The sequence below is a fragment of the Coffea arabica genome, chromosome 10c, assembly GCF_036785885.1.
Source record: "Coffea arabica cultivar ET-39 chromosome 10c, Coffea Arabica ET-39 HiFi, whole genome shotgun sequence".
NCBI lineage: Eukaryota > Viridiplantae > Streptophyta > Magnoliopsida > Gentianales > Rubiaceae > Coffea > Coffea arabica.
The window spans coordinates 11844311-11859392 of record NC_092329.1 but is presented as its reverse complement, the minus strand read 5'-3'; the positions used below and the strand labels follow the sequence as shown (position 1 = coordinate 11859392).

The 15082-nt window shown below is 34.3% G+C and overlaps 1 long non-coding RNA gene across 1 annotated transcript; it reads right to left on the bottom strand.

Annotated features, from left to right (window-relative positions):
* Positions 1–2060: 2060 nt before the first annotated feature.
* On the bottom strand, positions 2061–3669 carry LOC140016147 (uncharacterized). The gene is made up of 2 exons (XR_011822502.1): positions 3596–3669; positions 2061–2395 (listed from the first exon to the last, which is right to left on the bottom strand). It is a non-coding gene; the product is annotated as an uncharacterized lncRNA (long non-coding RNA).
* Between the last annotated feature and the right edge of the window lie 11413 nt (positions 3670–15082).

The following is a 15082-nucleotide window of genomic DNA, read 5'->3' as shown; positions in this document are numbered from 1 at the left end:
AAAAGGGTATTTTCGGAACTATTATTAATCTTGATGACAGTTGGATACAATAAAGGCAATTTCGTCATTCCAAGTTTTCTTTTTCCTGATGTCAAGTAGAATCACTAACGTCTCTTAACAGCAGGTGGGTGATTGTTAAATGTCTGGTTATTCAAAGGGGTGGACTGTTATTTGTCCAAATCTCAGGAATCAATTCGTTATTTGGTCAAAGCTCAAGGGAGGTTATTTAATTTTCTTGATAGAGGTTTGTTGTATGATATGTAATTGCCATTTCGTGAAATTATTCCTCACTCTTATATTTTTGCTAAACTTCAAAGAACTTAACTACGAAAAAAATAGCATGAGAGGAATGCCTTCAAGTGTGCTAGTCAATAAATATTTATATTATATTTGTGCTAATACATGTCTATATGCATAATTCAAAAAATCTTTTGTATTTCATATATGAGTATTTTTTTCAAGAAACTGTATAAAACACTTATAAGTGTTAATAATTAGATGATTTAATTTAATTGTTCTAAAGTTTTAAATACGAGGATAAAGAATAAAATTGGTATGGATGTACTATAATCTATGAAATTATAGTAAATTACTTGTAATTCCAGTTCCTCAACTTTTAAATCTATTTGCATTGTGACTTTGAACTATGTGTTATTTTGCTAAACTCATATTTCTATGATGAACTTTTGATCATAATTTATAAAAAGAATTTCATGTAACAAGCGATTTATATTGCCTATCCATTTTTTTGAATTGTTATAAAAGTATGTAATTCTTTTATTAAGAAAAAAAAAAGTCTTGTGTAATAGGCTTAACCTCTCCTCAATTACAAAATTTATTGAAATAATGTACTTTAGAAATTTCATTGAGTATTAATAATTGTAAACCACTCCATTTTTATTATTCTAATGCCAACATAACAATGTGGCTTTGAACTATATGTGTTATTTTGCTAAACTCATATTTCTATGATGAAATTTTAATCGTAGTTTATAAAAAGGAATTTCATGTAACAAGTGGTTCACAATGCCTATCCATTTATTCTTGAATTGTTACAAAAGTATGTAATTCATTTATTAAGAAAAAAGTCTAGTGTAATGGGCTTAATCTCTAGTCAAATACAAAATTGATTGAAATAATGTACTTTAGAAGTTTCATTGAGTATTAATAATTGTAAACCGCTCCATTTTTATTATTCTAATACCAACATAACAAATGTGACTTTAAACTATATGTGTTATTTTTCTAAACTCATATTTTTATGAGAAATTTTAATCATAGTTTATAAAAAGAATTTCATGTAACAAGCGCTTCACAGTGCCTATCAATTTATGCTTGAATTGTTACGAAAGTATGTAATTTATTTATTAAGAAAAACGTCTTGTGTAATAGTCTTAATCTCTCCTTAATTACAAAATTGATTGAAATAAAGTACTTTAGAAGTTTCATTGAGTATTAATCATTGTAAACAACTCCATTTTTATTGTTTTGAGACCAAAATAATAAATGTGACTTTGAACTATATTCCTATTTTGTCATATATAGATTAATTAATTTTTCAATATTATTTGTGATATCATTTCCCCTTGTTTCCATGTTAAGTGACAAGATTCTAAAGTACTCCCTCAATCTTAATATTAGAGTCATTTTTTGGGAATCTAAATTTATACGGAGATATGGTAATCATTATATTTAAATGAGGTGGCATTGATGAATTACATATATATCCTTTGAATTCAAAATATTGTTTTAATAGAAGTGTATCGAAATTAAAAAAAAAACTTTTTCAAATGGCAAAATTGGACAGTATGTATTTAATTTGAAATAGCGACTCTTATTTTGGAACATCAATAAAGTAAAAACATGATAACAACTACGGACAAAGGAAGTACATAACAACCATTTCATGAAATTTGAAGTTCTTTGACAGAGTTGTGAAAGCTAATGCCCCCCCCGGTGTAACACTTTTTCCATGCCTGCATTGTTTGGCTGGTAGATATAAAATTCAAAACCCATAAATACGCTTGATTTAAAGTATTTGGTCTATATGAATCTCCAAGTTCCAAAAATCTTGGGCAATTGTATTACATATTGTCAGACTTTCCCACTTTCATTACACGGATTAATAAAAAACAATAAAATGCAAAATTGAAACTAAAAAAAACAATAAGCACAAACTAGGATGGAAAAAGGGACGTGTGACATTTAATCATAATTCAGCACCTATGCATGACCAAAAGTTGAAGTCATTACTGCAAAAATACATGAACAGCAATTGTGCCTTTCCAAAATAACTAGAGTTTATAACCACCGTTTAAAACAAACTTGAGCTTCCAAAAGGTCTTGTCACCTATTACATCCCAAACAAGCCACCTTGCAAATTTGCAATGTTAACCTGCACCAGAAAAATCACATATTAATAAGCTAAATTCAAGCAAAAAATTAACTGCAAGCATTTTTAGAATTGAATTACAGGACTTTTGTCAAGAAGACAAATTGCCACATAGAGCAAGGAAAACACATACCATTACACCTTTTAAACACAAGCTGTAAAAACTAGAGAGTTCCAAAGAAGTTGTTGGAAACACGGCTAGAAACAGAGGAAAAACAGAGCAGCAATCTCACTTCAAGAAAGCAGTGCTGTTATGGCACCATACCAATTCCTCACCCAGCTCAGTGGTGAAACAGCTAAAGAAATGTTCTAATTAAGTTGAGAGAGAGAGAGAGAGAAAAAAAAGGAAAAAGAAGTCCTGTTTTTCACACAAGATATGCTAATGAAAATGCCACAACTGATTCATTGAAAGGACTAGCAGCATTTGTCCATTTCTCTAACACTGAAGACGTTGAAGCTGTTGGCTCCCCCATTTGATCAATTACACTCCCTATCTTTTAAAGAGTGAACATGCAATCATGGCCAAGAAAACTCAGCAAGATTGCTCTGGGATTAACTTGGCATCAATCTATTACTATAAAATTCAAGACCCTCATGGACATTGATTATTGTAAGAAAGCCTTTTACGTTCCCCTTCTGTCGCTTCCCCAACCAACCGCCCATTCAGAGGAGAAAGAGCGGAAGCAGTGGCGGCGTCGGAGGCAAGAAAAAATGGCGGACAAGGCGGTGACTATTCGTACTAGGAAGTTCATGACCAATCGTCTTCTTTCCAGAAAACGATTTGTCATTGATGTTCTGCATCCTGGAAGGCCTAATGTTTCCAAGGCTGAGTTGAAGGAGAAATTGGCTAGGATGTATGATGTCAAGGACCCAAATGCCATCTTTGTTTTCAAGTCCAGGACGCATTTTGATGGTGGCAAATCAACCAGGATTGGATAGATGTATGGTTCTGTAGAGAATGCTAAGAAATCCTGAGAGTTCTAGGCCTTGTCAAATTTTTATAGAGAAAAACAAAAATGTTTTTGCAGCAGAGTTATTTTCTCATTTGTTACTTTGAATTGTGTCTTTGTTCCTTTGAAACTATGAGATGAAGATGTTTACAGTTCAAATCTTGCACTCTATGAATAGCCAGTACCCTCTGAAAAAAAATGAAAAGACTTTTCTACTTCTAGAGTTGATCTTACAAAGGATGAAAAAGCATACCTGGTTAGAGATTGTTGCAGAGAGAATTGATAGATACTAAGAAGGAAAAAGAAGGAATTTTTGGAAGTCGAGACTTTTATCTCTCCTGCAGACAACTTTTATATTCTTGGTTTTTTAGTTTTAAATCCTATTAAGATCTTGTTTGGTGGTAATTTTCGGTTTTGGCAAGAAAAACACCACATCCTCTCCGTTACTTAAACAAGCCAGCGACCACAACTCCTCCCAAAAGAGGGTACACCAGCTGCAATCCCATCATTTCTCACCAATAACATAAAAACTTTGGCCCACTACAATTAGTATTTGGAGGGAAGCTTTCCCGCATTGCTTTTGGTGAGGCTATTAGGCAAGAAAAGTCGTAGCCCTCGCTAGGTGTAGGCTGGCTCCAATTTTTGGTGAGGCATTGTTCTTTTTCTTGCTATATGCCTCTTAATAGCGTCAAACCTTCTATTTCATGCTAAAATTGTTGTCGCTAATGCCCTTTCTTGTTGTAGTGACAAACATGCAATTAAATCAAAATAAAGGTAAAGAATTTAACTTGGATAAATAATCAAAACTCCTTCACAAAATCCTATTCCTAGATATAAATTAGTTCATCATAATATTAAGAATGAACAAGAATTCATTATTGAAAAAATATAAGACTTAGAATAAAGAGCATGTAAAACCTTCCAATTGACAAAACTCTAAAACCCGCGCTTGATCTCCTCTTTGATTCTTGAATCTCAAAGAAAAATCCTAGAGCTAATATTTAGATAAGTGTTTTCTCACCTAAAAACTTCTTAAGTACTCCTATTTATAGTTTTCTAAAATTTCAGTTGAATCCCGAAAGGAATAGGCATGTTAAAGCTGAAGAAAATGAGCCCCGTGAAATCTCCCGATCAAGTTCGGCACTGAGAACGACAAGTCCGTCACCGGACACATGGTGCATATTTGTTTCCATTACCTTTTTCCTGCAAATCTCCAAGTTTGGTCTTAAGTCTAGCCTCCACTTTTGGTTCAAGTTTCACATGCAATTTCCAAACCAACTCGCATCAAATCAACACGTTTTCCTCCTCGATCTCACTTTTTCCTACAAAAACCACATCTATCCAAGTTACGCAAGTTCCCATCCAATTAAAGCACGAAAAGGCACAATTAACCAACAATTTATATGTGTAACATTGCCAAAATCCACACCCTATCAGTAGCAAAATATTTTTCGTTTTCTAAGCACAATTTTCGTGTCCTATCATGTTTGCCTTGACATATTATTATTATTATTATTCACAACATCGTGCATGATACCTAATAAGACATGCAAAAAGCAATATGGATTTGTTTTGTCACATTATTACATTATTAACAGCTAGTTTTTTTAACGTAGCGTTTGTGAACGGAAAGATTTGTAAGTAACAGATGGTTGTGAACACCAATGATTTCTTCTTTCAGGAACTGAACAAACCTGGAGATGCAGCAAATCGACAAGGTTCTAGTGCTATTGCTGTGAATGTCAACGATCTAGCTGGGCTCAACACTTTTGGAGTTAGCTAGCTCATCTTGATTTCGCTCATTATGGCCTAAACCTATCCCACACTCATCCTTGTCCAATCGACGTCCTATTTGTGTTAGAGGGCACTCTTAGTGTTGGTTTTGTCACTTCAAATCCACCAAATAACCTAAAAAATCGCCTCTTTACATAAACGTTGAATCCAAAAGATGTTTTCTTGTTCCAAAAAGGTACGATTCACTTCCAATTTAATGTTGGGAAGATATGCTATTGACTTTGCTGGTTTCAGTAGCCAAAATCCAGGAGTCAATACTATTGCAAATGCAGTCTTTGGATCAAATCCTCCCATTTCTTCGGATGTTCTCACTAAGGCATTGTAGCTTGACAATAAAGTCATTGACTTACTTGAGGCACAGTTTTCTTGACAAAACACAAAAGGATCCATGGATTTGTTCTAAATTTCTACTAGCATGACTCTTGTACTATGTATGCCCAGGGCATTGCAAAGATTAATGCGATAAATTCAGAAACCTCTCTTGAGGTTTCTAGCAATTGCACGGAGCTGCCCTCAAATTTCAAAAATTACATCTACTTCTCTTGTTTTTATGATTTATGTAACAATAAAGGCCCAATAGCATGTACTTTTTCACAAATATCCTAAAAATACCCTTCTTCTAGAGAACAAGGCAAAACAAAACAAACTTTTATTCTTTAACTTCTTGAACGTGACATACTCTCTAAAGCCAATGGTGTCCAATTGATGTGGACATCAAAACTTGTGCTAAATTGATTATAGAGCCTTTTAAACTTCCATTTATTTAATTCAAATGTAAGGAGGTTTAGGCAAGAAGCTTAGAAGACGTTGGCTTAGCTCGAAAAAGAAAATTAAGTTACTGCCCACAAAAACATTTTGAATAGAAGACTAGTATCAGGTAAGATGTGGTCATGTCAAATTACCATAGGTTATTGTGATTTTTAGAATTTTTTCTATTTTAATTAGTTATTATTTGGCATTAAACTAAATTGTTTATTTAGTTATTGTTTAGTCAATAAATTCCAATCTCGTGTTAAGCCTTAAGCTTAATGGGCCGTTAATTTAGTTGAGTCTAATAGTTTAGTTAATTAGATAAGTGAAGTCAATCTAAATCCAGTTTAGATTTTGGTTTAGGTTACGGTTTTTACCTATATAAGGGTTTAAACATTATTGTAATAGGGAGTTGAGTTTATGACATTAAACCTTTGAGGTTTTCTCTAAGCTTGTGCGGATTTCCTTGCTTAATTCTAAATCTTGATTCACTTTGAACATGTTCTTGAGTGGATTGAGTGTCGTATCAATTTGGTATTCACCCAAATTGTGGCCAGCCTACCCAAATTCCATCCAAATTTCTTCCAAACCTATCTCCTTACGAATTAGGGTTTTCCTATGGGATTACAAATTTCTTCATCTTCCAACTCTCAATTTCATTTTTTCCCTATATCACTGTTACCTTCTTTATCTTCCTCTAGTTTGACAATAAAATCCACAGTCTGCACCTTGTTAATTTGGTAACTTCAATTGGCTGCATTTATAAAGAGTAAAAATATTGAAAAAAAAAGAAGGGGCCTAAAATTTTTATAGTAAGAAAGAGACAAGAAGACAAAAAAAATACAGACAAATTTTGGAAATGGTAAAAAATTGATAATGGTGTGGTTGGTAACAATGGAGTGTGATATTTGGTGAGAGAGAATAGCAGTTATAGGAGAAAAGAGAGAAAATTATGAAAGAATGAGAGATGGGGGGAGAGAGAAAGAGATGAAAATCAGAATATAGTGACAGGTGTCGAGCCTGTACAATAATAAATATCTACTCGAGAAAAATACAATTTTTATATATAGGGTGAGCAGGATTGAATCCTCGAGGACTAGGGAAAATTCGTCTCTTCGAAAGTTCAGATTATTTGGGGGATTTTTTTTATAAAAATAGAAATAATAAAACTATCAAATACAATAAAATAAGCAAATGAAAACTAAATGACAATTTATTAAAATGGAATCAATAATAAATAACTATAGCCAAGAAATAACTTCGGAAATGGTTCACTTAATTAATCATCAATACAAAGATAATATCATTTATTAACTGATAAATAGGTTATAACTGCTAAACAAGCGATGACAATCAACTTCTCCTTCCTATATTGGTGATCAAGGTACGATCATTAATCACTGTCCAAATTCAGAAATAACTCTAAGTACGACTTTAGAGTTCAATTTTCCAATTGCCTTACGAATTAGAGAAGCCTTGTTCTAATCAAATAACACGCTACAAGAGTTATTTTAAATTTGCCCATATATTCTCCTTACACAAATCCAATTATGCCAGTCAACACTAATTTAAAGTAATTAAACAATTATAGATTTAACTGCTCTAACTGATTTTAGGTTATTAGATTAAATTAAATATCGGTCCCTTGATATTCAAATAACATAATAACCATAAAAAATTAAATCAGAGAATATATGAATACCAAAAAGTAAAAGGAATAAATAAAACCAATTCAATCTCACAATTTTGGATGAACCAAATCCTCCGTTGCTTCTTGACTAGAAATAGAAAATTTGTTTATCTCCGTTGAAGAAATCTCAGGTAAAATTGTAGAATCAATGTTTGAGATGAAAATATCTGATTCCAAATAAAAGAAAAGGAATGTCCCAATGTTTCTTGTAGCCAACAAAGAAAAGATACCTATCCTTCTCACTAGTCACGTCTCTCGAGGCCGAAAAGAAAGAGTCAAAGTCCATACTCTTCTCCCGTGTTTTGTTTCCTATTCTTACTAAAACTACTACTACTAAGTAAATTCAAATTATCCCAACAAACCAAATCCTATCTGAACAAAAAAAGAAAAGTCTTTGTAAAATAGAATAGCATCCCATTAGAAATGAAATATTGTCCATGCGGTGCGAAATCTAACTCTTGTGACTTCAACTCACGGCTGGAATTCACGATCCAACTCCTGAACTTTTTAGGATGTACAGAGTTCTAATTTTGACATGACCACGCTGAACAGTAACTTTAGTGAAGAAATCATGCCTTTTAATTTCTTTTTATTCAAATCCCTACAACCAACGATAATTACCAAAAATAAGTAGAATTCACCAATTAACACAATATTTGGTAAAATGAAATAAGAAATAATCATAAAATTAATAATAAAAATGCAACTTATCAATTTCTCTCACACCTAAACTATGCTTGTCCTCAGGCATATCCAAACTCAGAAACATAATTAAGGTATCAAGATTCTGCGCAGTTTATATCAGCACAGACACCCTATTATCTCAACAAGTTCCCCAAAGTCAAAATATACTGAATTTTAACAATCCTCCCTAGAACTTTTAACAAAGGCACTCGTCACTCACAAAAGTGTATAGGCAAAATATACTCTTAAATCAATACTATGGAATGACTTTACCATAAGTTTGCTCATGTATAGTGAATCTAATACCATAATTCAAGGGGCTTAAATAAGGTTGTAATGGGGCTCGGGCCAAGGTAGGATAGAAAGATGGATTAAAAAGTGTAAACTTGTCAAAGAAGATGTTAGAAAGTAACTGCATAAAATCAAATATCAACTTCACATCAGTCCACATGATCAAAGCTTTTCTTACAACTTCCAATAACTCAGCAAGTGAAGGCATGCTCTCGGGCTTTCGTCATGGATCACCAAATGCCACATTATGCCCAAAAACATGTGATAACGTGTCCTTTCTTTTCTTTTTTTTTTTTTTCAATTAGCATCCACTCTTCACATTTATTTTTTTCAATTGCTAACACTGCTAGAATTCATACATTGCCTTGTACCATCACAGTAAGTCTTCATACAATTAAATCATGACACTTCTTTGACATAAGGTTCAACGACAAAGTCTAAAACAGGAGGTCTTGGGTAACAATTATGGTGTAAAACAAAGAAAATGTCATAGGGTCAAACATGGCTCACTAATGGTAAACAAAAGATTGGCAGGTCTTTAAGAAAGTCAAAAGAGTTGAAATCCTAAGTACCTTTGTCGTTTTCTAGCATCAAAGTCAACAAAAATGTGGTCTTGACACATATACCAAAGCAAGTTCTAGAATGACAAATCATATGCAATAACCACTCAACAAACAAAACATAGAGCAAATTAAGATAAGATGCTCAACAACTAGCCCAGTAAACTCACAAAGTGGTTCAAAATTTTCAAATTCAGCATATTCATCACTTGAAGTCCTTAGCAAGAAAAGTAAAATGTTCAACCAATACAAATTTATCACATACACTTGCAACGTGATTGTACGAATTCATCATTGTCCATAAAAAGAGAAAAGACAACCAAAAGTAACAAGCCAATATAAAAATATTCACAAGTAAACCTAGCTAGCTATCTTAGATCCTCCCTCACACCAAAATTTGACATTATCCCCAATGAAAAAAATAAAGAACAAAATAAAAAGAAAGAAGACAAAGGCACTTCCCTTTTCGTGGAGGAGGTAATAAACATCTACGGCTCGAGAGGAAAAGATGGGTTGAAACCCATGTGATGAAAGAAAGCTACCAAGTTTTGCGTCATCTGGATAATATAGAGCTCTAGGCAAGTGAGACGCCCTGTCATCCGCTTCATCTCTCCTTGAAGGATCTTGAACTAATCCTATCCACAAAATGGCAATGGTGGGATCGACGTGGAAGGCCTTGGGTTATCACGAAGCAAATCATCAGCATGCAGGGGATCTCATCGATGATTTCCTCGTCGATGAGGAGGTTGAATAGAGGCTAGTGGGGCAAATATATATTCACCAAGAATGCACTCCACAACCCCCATTTTTCCAAGCAACCTAAATCCAAAGACTCCATAGTACGAGCTAAATATAAATCATGGTTAGCTAAATCTAAAACGCCCAGATTAACTGCCAAATGAGTGATGTATGAACTCCGGATAAGTGGTTTGTTCTTCTTAGGCAAAACCGACTTGAATTGTGTGGCCAAAGATTAACCTTAAAGTTATTAAACATGCACCACAAAAAGAAGTACTCGGGTTTGGCCAAGATACCTGAGTTGTCTCTCTTACTCGAAAAGCTATAGGCAAAAAAAAGCTGAATATAGCAAGGAACTTAAGGAAGGAGCTCTTAGATTGGTTTGGATCATATTGCTTCCTATCAATAGATAACTCTTGCCATAAACCCACGTGTGTCAAGAAGAAGGGCTTGACATAGTCACAAGTACTATCAATATACTCTCTCGTCTCAGATTGGACTCTATCAATGAAACCAAAGGCAAGATTGAACTCGGTGATCGACTGTCTAAACTCGCTACCCAACAGTTGATACCTAATCACATTAGGGGTGTTGACAGTGAATTCATTGGGTAACTCAAACTCGAATGTGGCATAGAACTCCCTAGTCAACTCAACAAAGGTGGAAAATCGAATTCGAGTATAGTTACTCCATCCAATAATAGTAAACATCTAATCCACCTCATTGGCAATTTGTAAAGCCTCTAGTGTAGGTTGGTGGATATACTTACGAGCAATGATGCTCCTCTCACAACAAGTGGCGTATCGGCGTTTATCCTCTTTTCTAGTAAAGTTCAAGTTCCCCCGAAAGTAAACTGGTAAATCTATGTGTATACCTCTATTCCGACCTAACCGAGACTTTTGCCCTAAAGTAGAGGCAACAGAAAATTTAGATTTCCTAATGGTGGGCTGTGGTGACGAAGTGTTGGCCTTTTTCTTAGTGGTTGGGTTTTTTCTTGGCCATTGTCTTTCTTAATCAATCCCAAGAGATAACCAACCAAAGAGGTAAACCAACCACAGGAAGTATCAATTAACCACGACAATTGGTTTTACAACTGACTGAAAGAAGAGAGACAGGTAACTGCCCAAATTGCTCTCGAAGGAACCAACTATGATTGCTTCAAACCTGAATTGAACGGGTTATCAACTCACACCACAGCAAAGCATCAGCCAAACTTCAACTATGAATAAATGTGGTCCAAGAGTCACAACAAGGAATACTCCATTGTTAATTAACAATCAATAGAGGGCTAAAGTGATGCTACTTGACCCTAATTTAATTTCAGATTACAGGTAGCAGATTACTTCGAATTATCTCAAAAATCAATTACTCATGCAACAGGACCAATCATCAACTAAATCAACTAATGTATTTAACCAATTACCAATGAAAAATAATTGCTAGCAAGGCAATCAAACTTAGAATAATTTCCAACAGTTTCCCAAATCAGCACCAAAAGAGTGGCAAGAAAACAAAGAAAACTGAACTCACAATCCTGAGACGTTCAGCAAAGTGATGCTAGTTTGACTATGATGGAAAGAGAGAAAAGAGCGAACAATGGCCGAAAGCAACAGACGGCAATGAGGAATGACTGACATTGATCTTGGATCATGTAGAGGATGTCAATGACGATCGGCGAAAAATGGTGACTACGATTGTTGAGTGGCTAGTCGCGGTGATCGGACAGAAAGGAGCGACGGTGATGATCAGTCGAAGATGATGGTGACGGCAGTGATCAACGGACAAGCAAGGGTGTGGCAACAGTCAACAATCAAACGATAGCAGCGGCAGCTCTGAAGCTCTAAGGTTTGGTTGTGCGATTGGGAAAGGGAGAGGGAAGAAAGAAACAAAAAAAGAAAGGGAGAAAGAAAGGGGAAGAAAGAAGAAAGAAAAAGAAAGGGAAAAAGGAAAAAAAATTACTCCCTCCGTCCCATTAGAAGTGTCATACTTTCCTTTTTGGTCCATCCCAAAATTTGTGTTACTTACCAATAATGGCAATAAAATCTTTCACCAATTTCCACAGATACCCTTAAATCTTACAACAAGATTCTTATATTTTAGTGGGCCCCAAAGTTCACCTATGAAATAGAGAATTTTCATGTGATGATGTGTGAGTGTCACGTTAAAACCAGCAGGATTCGTGCATTGCACTTTCTCCAAAAGAGCTTGAAAATATATCAGGTGTATGGGTCCCACAATCTTATCACCACTCTATCCTACCATCAATGGAGCAACACGTCAAGCTACATAGCTAATTCAACCAGGGCATTCTTGGAACATAACCCATTACCTTTTGAAATCTGAGCACTGTTGAAAAAATGTGGGATTCCCAAAGCACAACAAATTGATCGGGACAGAGGGAATATATGATTTATTTTTTTTTTTTGTTTCGATTTTTTTGTTTCTGAATTTTCAAAATTTTTTTAAAAAAGTTAAAATTTTTTAATCATCTCACTAGAACAAGGCGTAGGCAAGTCATAAAGTAGAAGAGTCTTCTGATCATGATTTCAGGAGATTTCTTCCTAGCACGTGACCAAAATGATGGACTCGCAAGTCAAGTGCGGACGTGCCTTCGTTCAACTACAAAACACAAATATTAAATGAGTAAAATGAAACATAAATATAAAAATGAGATAAACACAATTGAAATAACATCAACAGGTTGTCTTCTAACAAGTGCCTTTATTTAACATTTTTTGTTAGACATGGCTAAATGCCTTTAGTTTGTATAAGTTGGATTTCAAGTTGAAATATCTCCACTTCTTCAATTGGAAAACCTTCGTAATAAAGTTTGAGACGATGCACATTCACCACAAACCTCTTATCCATTTTCCAATTTTGGATTCCCATTTCACCATAATAGAAAACATGAGTAACTACAAAAGGACCAATACAACGAGAACGTAATTTATTTGAAAATAATTTAAGTCTCGACTGATAGAAAAGAACTTGTCATACCCAGAGTGCATATTTTAATCTTTGGTTCCAATCCTTCTTATTAGAACGTACCATCTTCTCCAAAATAAATTTGATTTTCTTGTTCGAGATTTCAGCCTAATCATTTGTTTGAGGATGATAAGATGTTGAGACCTTAGGAAAGACATCGTACTTCCTAAAATGTGTAGCTATCATCTTATTACGGAAATGTGTCCCCCTGTCACTGACAATGGCCCTTGGCATTCTAAAACATACAAAAATGTTAGAGTTAACAAAATCTGAAACCACTTTCGAATTGTTAGTTTAGGTGACTTTATCTTCCACCTATTTGGAAACATAGTCAACTGTCAATATAATATAAGAGAAAATCAATTGACGTAGGAAAGGACCTATAAAATCGATATCCCAAACATAAAAAATTTTAAAAAAATTATGGGAATTTGCAGTATTCGATCCCCACGGAAAATATTACCTACTCTCTAACATCTATCACAAGATTTACAAAATAAATATGCATATTTGAACAGGAAAGGCTAGTAAAACCCGCTTTCTATTACCTTGTGAGCTATTTTTTTCTGTCTAAAATGATTTCCACATACAAAAGTGTGACAAAAATTTCGTATGGATTGGAATTCATTTTCACTTATACATCTTCTTATAACTTGATTCGCACACCGCTTCCACAGGTAAAGGTCATCCCATATAAAATACTTAGCGTCACTTTCCAACTTGTTCTTGTTTACCTTAGGCCATCTTGCAAGTAATTTCTCAGTCACTAAATAATTAACAATATCAGCGTACCAAGGCAAAGAAGAATTAATGAAAAATAATTGCTCATCAGAAAAAGTTTCTCTTAATGGAAATTCCTCTTCGACAACGGGTATGCAACTCAAATGATCAGCTACTAAATTTTCTGCTTCTCTTTTATCTCTGATCTCCAGGTCAAACTCTTATAGAAATAATATCCACTTAATCAATCTTAGTTTCGCATCTTTCTTTGTCAGCAAGTACTGCAAAACTACATGATCAAAATATACGATAACTTTGGCACCTAATAAATATGACTTAGATTTTTCTGAAGCAAAAATAAAATTAGGAACTCCTTTCGGTGGTAGAGTAGTTAAGTTGAGATCCATTCAAGTCCCTCGATACGTAGTAAATGGCGTGGGCAATTTTTCTCACTCTCTAACCTAGCACTGTTTCCACTACATAGTCACTAGCGTCACGCATGATCTTGAATGGGAGACTCCAATCAGGGGGTTGGATGATCGGTGGTGAACTTAGGAGTTGCTTCAACTTGTTAAATGCCATTTTACACTCGTTGTTGAATTCAAAGGCCACATCTTTTTGCAAAAACTTAAATAGAGGTGCTCTAATTTTCAATAAGTCTTTGATAAACCTGCAATAAAAACCTGCATGTCTAAGAAAAGATCGTACTTTTCGCATGCTTGTGGGGTAAGGTAAGGTAGACACAATATCTATCTTGGCCTTATCAATTTCGATACCTTTGGATGACACTACATGATCTAAAACTATTCCGTGTTCAACTATAAAATGACATTTTTTTCAATTGAGCACTATATTAGTTTTTATACATCGTGTCAAAATTAATTTTAAATTGTCAAGATAGTTATCAAAACTATCACTATACACACTGAAGTTATCTATAAATACTTTTATAATTTTTTCTACATATTTCGAAAAGATATTTACCATACACCTCTAAAAAGTGATAGAGGCATTACATAATCCGAAGGGCATTCATCTATATGCAAAAGTCCCAAATGAGCATGTGAAAATGGTCTTCTTTTAATCCTCCAATGCGATTGTGATCTAAAAGTAACCTTAAAAATCATCCAAAAAATAATAATAAACTCGACATGCTAACCTTTCAATCATTTGATCAATAAAAGAGAGAGGGAGGTGATCCTTTTTCATTACAGCATTTAGTTTCCGATAGTCGATGCATTGGCGCCATCCAGTGGATTTTGGGACTGGAACTAACTCACCCTCCTACTGTCACTTTCGCTTTCTTTAGAACCACATGTATTAGACTCACCCACGGGCTATCTGATATAACATAAATAATCCCCACGTCTAGCAACTTTAATATCTCCTTCTTGATCACCTCCATCATCAAGGGATTCAACTTTTTTTTAACTTGTTTCACAGGTTTGACACCTTTTTCGAGTCTAATTTTGTGCATACATATAGAAGGGTTGATCCCTTTGATATTAACTATAATCCAATCTATTGC